Genomic DNA, 5,550 nt, shown 5'->3' on the forward strand with positions numbered 1-5,550 from the left:
CTATTTGTATTCACCCTTCTATTACAATAAAATACTTCCATCTACGTTTTAATGTCAGTGAATAAATCGAAATATAACTCCTTTCGTGGTATTTGCATGCTTAAATCTGAAAAAATCATCTCCGCTGCATCCAGAACTTTACTTTGCCTGCATGATGACTCAAAGTTGCAGTCGTGTCAATATCCTTCAAATTTTGTTCGCGCTTCGCTCACTTTCCATTACTCGTGTGATGGTTCTAAATTAACGGAAGCGCTTTTCCCCCTCAGTTTCATTTTCAAAATGGTCGCATCAACTAGAGGTCGAAGGTACTTTTATCCTCCTACCGTCAAAATCAAAATCCATCTCATTGTACTGAGATTTCTGGAGGACATTGTCATTGATGATGATGAATCGCCAGGCTCGGGAATATCTGCAAGAGGAGTATCCGAAGGTGTTTTTCAGCTGATGGCAATTATACTAGCATCCAGTAAAATGATTTTTAGATTGCCGCCATAGTGGATAACCAAAGCAGGCTGAAGAAAGAGACAGAAAATGCTGAATGAAAATCAAATCAGCAACACGCTATATAATTCGATAAAATCCAAATATCGATTCGCTCTCAAAGCTCTCGAGATCTTGAAGGAATTCATTGAACCCCCAACGAAGTTGCAAGAAACAATCACATCAGTCCAATACCTTGACAGAGATCATCAGCTCTAAAATCAGAAATTAGTTCAAGGGTTGGTTGTGTCATAATGTAAACCCTTTTCATAAAAAAAGTATATTCTTGCGCAAAACCTCTGTTTTATACCTCTATTTTTCGTCGAGTCACGATTTTTTTTACAGGAACCACATGAAATCTTGACAATCAGTCCTGTCATCAAATGCTGCTAGGTGCCTGCCTGCTGTGAACACGTCTCCTAGCTACAAAAAGCGGCGGCGTTCTCCCGAAACTCTCAACAGTTTGCTGGTAACTCACGGCGCAGAAAAGAGCAGACGACTATCTGCAGAAGATCAGAATCGCGATATCGCGGAGTATCGTCAGCATTGCGCGCCAACCATTGCAAACCTTTCCTCTATCTCTGTCTCTCAGCTTCTTGTGCTAGGGGGATTAATATTTAAATATTCATCATAGCCGAGTTTATGAGGCTTAGCGCTTGCATTAGCGGTGATCTAGCTGAAGTGACACATTATAAATTAATTCATTTGATAATTAAGATTTTGATCACCTTGGTATGTAATGAGGGATCTGTATCCACTTGCGGAATATGAGGGGACGACCTATACTCGAGGTGAAGATGGGGATGAGGGCGTACATGGTGTAGGATTGGTCTGATGTTAATCGATGTGAGATTCGGGCAGGGGGGCAGGGGGCCCCCGGGGGAACCGGAGGCTGCTGGGGCTCCCGAACCACTCACACGACCAGTAAGTGACAGTGGACAAAAATTATCGATCATTGTGATTTTTATGAATACCCATCCCACCCTCATCCCACACATAATCACACCTATACACACACACAATATGAAAATCATGAGTTGAGTGCCTAAAAAAAGAAGATCTCACAATGTCTTATATAGGTCTAATGGGAGTTTCTTTTATGTTATGGCCAAATATAATGTTCGGTTCTTTTGAAAACTGCCTAATAATAAATTATAATGATATATTAGTAATAATACATCTGTAAAGCGCTAGACACGTCGTTCTGATGTAGCGCTATATATATAAAAGCGGAATATTATCATTATTATCAAACTGGGTTAAATATTTAATGACCCCGTCGAGGGAGCGTAACGAACAAGCCCTAGTGAGTTATGGGGTTTATCGTCCTGATGTTACGGAGGTTTTTTTCTTCATTTTGAGAAATTTGAGGTGAGAAATCAGAAACGTATCTGCACTTCGATAATTTCTCATTGGAAGTACTTAGGAAATTTGATAAATTCATATTCATAAACAAATTCATCTCCCTTTCCTAGTCAGTGTGATTTCCTGACCATCCTGTAAAAATACATTCAAGAGAGTGCAGTGAGATAGAAAATTGAACTAGCACAAATGCATTTTCCTTAAAATATATTATACACCTCGGAACAAATTTATCTATTCAATAATTTCGTTTCTGATTTCTCACCTCAAATTTCTCAAAATGAAAAAAAAATACCGTGAGTCAAATTTCTCTACGTAAGACAGTGCAGCGAGTGAGGAGAAATACAGATAAATGTAGGTAAAATTGTTTTTTAAGTCATTAAAATAGATCAAACCATATTTACAAGCTTTGCATTTCATATCACTTATCTGCCAAGTTTGACAACTTGGCATGTCGTCCAAACCTGTTTAGTTTCAGTATGCATTCATAATACACAGTCGGGGGGCTGTTGACGTGTATTTTTCTTGTTCTTTACCTTTTTGTGACAAAAAAGTTCACAATTTTCTTCGAAGGCCCGTACTTTTACCTCCTTATGCCGATGCTACCGAGAGTGTTAGAGAGGCAGATTTTGAATTTAGGCAATCGGTTATTAGTCGGGGAAAGCCATAAAAATCTACCCTCCCCAACCCCCTCAGTTCCCCCATCTTACCGGTACTTTCTTTCTTTATTCGTTTCTTCTTTTCTTTCATTTTCTTTTCCCCTTGTTTTATTTCGTTCTCCTTCTTCATTACTTTACACTTTTATACTACTGTAATTGCCTATAAGGAGGTGTGTGTGGGGGGGGGGTTATGTTGATGTCTAACATGCTCCGCCGCGTCCCTACTGGACTAAGAGTGATCATCTGGCATATGACATAATTGATTGATTGCAATTGATGATTACATTGTATAATCATTTATCTCTGAGATCACCGATGCTTCGCAAACATTGTTTGACCGCTAGATGGCGCACGACTTGAAATCGGAAAGCGTGTGCTTTTCACTTACACCTCTGAATCAGAGCTTTTATTCCAAGTGGAAGTTTTATTTTCAAACAGTGACCTAAATAAAAAGCACACTGCCTGAAAGTTTTGCTGTTTTGCCAATTCTTTCCAGCCCAAAATTTTCTTCGACCTCTTCTTATTCCATTCGTTGACTTCTTCGTTTTCTTCTTGATTTTTTTTTCATTTTTGTGCCGACTCAGTCATACACAAAAGCAAGTAGGGCCTATCCTTCAACATTTCCCAATAACTACTGCTCGATTCGAAAAAAAGAACTTCCTTACATCAAGCCTTGGCCTTGCACTTAAGTTTCTGTGAATGGTCTCTTTTCCTTACTGTGGACAAGCAGATCTATGCTATTGGGCCTCTTGACAGCCCATGCATCGATTATATATCATATATATCCATATATATATTTGAAACATCTTAAAGTTTCACGTATTGGCTTCTCTAATAGACAAGTAACAAAATATGCTGAAGATAAAAGGTAATGCGTTCAATGCCAATATAGTTTTTATTTACTCAAATTTTCGACGGACCTCCGTCTTCTTCAGGAGTATATACAATGTGTGGTATCAATCAGAGAGCGCATCCTCAGACAGATGTTGTTATGATGACTGGCTGAGGATGCGCGCCCTCAATATATTCAAATATATATATTTGAATATTTGAATATTTGAATTCCCAATTTCTATTGCAAGTTTATTTAAAAATACCCCTTTCATTACTGTTGATCAGCACCGAGGTGTTATTTTTTACTATGTTATATTTTTTCAATTTTGCAGTGGTATTTTTTTTAATGCATCTCAAGACTATCTAATTGATTATTTTGGCACCCTTTTCAGTATTCCCTTTTTTAACGTGCAGTATTTTGTGTAATAGTATTTATACATGTATATATAAATTTTATTTATGTCTTGGGAGCGGTCTGTGTGGGGGCTCATGCCTTCGGTCAACAGTGATGAATTTCGCTTTAGTGCCCCCAGACCCACATGCCGTTCCCGCATTTCTTTGCATGTTAATGTACTGATTTCCTAATGTATGTGTATGTACTTTTTTATATTGGTCAAATAAATAATAATAATAATAATTACTCTCCGAACTCGATCCCTGATCATGGATCCATGCCCTGATATATATTATTTTATATCCCCTCTTCTCTATCCTCTGTCAGAAGACTGAGATGCAGTCGCTCTGAATAGGACAAATTCTTAATCGTGGGATTATAGCTTGGTTGATCTTCGTGGCACACTCTCTAGTCGCTTTTGTTCTCCTATTCTAAATGGTGACCATAATGGATGGCAGTGGCGTACCAAGGAGCTTCCAACTCCTTGGGCGTACCTAGGATTTTCCAAAGGGCCGGGCAGATTCGTCCGCCAAAAAATTTGACAAGCAAAAAAAAAGTCTTCAAGACAAGTTCAAAAGGGCTCGTCACGGGTATCGTGACTCGTCGGGGGGGGGGCATACGTCCCTTGCATGGGTTGTGACTCGTTGCATGGGGAGGCAGTCTGCCCCCCCCCGTAGGTACGCTAATGATGAATGGTCATATTCTAATTATTATTATTTTATTTGGCATTACAAAACATAGAGAATACATATAAATCAGAGACAATCAATCAACATTTTGCATGATAGAGAAAATAAGACCTGGATGAGAGTTGGAGCGGCTGCCTGGGTATGCAAAAAAAGGCTAACTTAAAGGTCAAGTCCACCTCAGAAAAATGTTGATTTGAATCAATAGGAAAAAATCAGACAAGCACAATGCTGAAAATTTCATCAAAATCGGATGTAAAATAAGAAAGTTAAGACATTTCAAACTTTCGCTTATTTTCAACAAAATAATTATATGAACGAGCCAGTTACATCCAAATGAGAGTTTCGATGATGTCACTCACTCACTACCTATTTCTTTTGTTTTTTATTGTTTGAATTATGCAATATTTCAATTTTTACGAATTTGACGATTAGGACCCCCTTGCCTGAAACACAAAATGTTAAAATAATGGAATTCCATGTGTTCAGGGAGGAATAAAACTTCATTTCACATGACAATGACGAGATAATCAAAATATTTCATATTTCATATAATAAAATACAAAAGAAATAGTGAGTGAGTGATATCATCAACTCTCCCATTTGGATGTAACTGGCTCGTTCATATAACTATTTTGTTGAAAATAAGCGAAACTTTAAAATGCCATTACTTTCTTATTTTACATCTGATTTTGATGAAATTTTCAGTGTTATGCTTGTGGATTTTTCTCTTTTTATTCAAATCAAGTTTTTGTTGGGGTGGACTTGTCCTTTAATAGCCATAACCCGCAGGTCTTCCTCCCCAACTCCATCCAGTCAAACCACTGATCAGTGAGTCAAACCGGTCTTATCAAACCCAGGGAATTTCCAAAAAGGGGTGGCATTTTGTACAGGAAAAAAATCGACAAGCGAAAAAAAAAGTTTTCCTTACGAAATCGAGATCATTTTGTTCCGGGAAAAATGAGGCATGCCAAAAATGACAAGGATATTGGGTCCTCATGTTTTTAGCAGATGCATGATATTCCCTCTTGAAAAAAAGAATTGGGGCCTCAATCAAGAGCGCCTTACGAAAGCTCGTGAGTGCGCGTGCGCAAAGAGTGGCTTTGTTGGGGATCGGATCGGATGAAAAAAAAGC

Source organism: Lytechinus variegatus, chromosome 16 (genome assembly GCF_018143015.1).
Source record: "Lytechinus variegatus isolate NC3 chromosome 16, Lvar_3.0, whole genome shotgun sequence".
Taxonomy (NCBI): Eukaryota; Metazoa; Echinodermata; class Echinoidea; order Temnopleuroida; family Toxopneustidae; genus Lytechinus; species Lytechinus variegatus.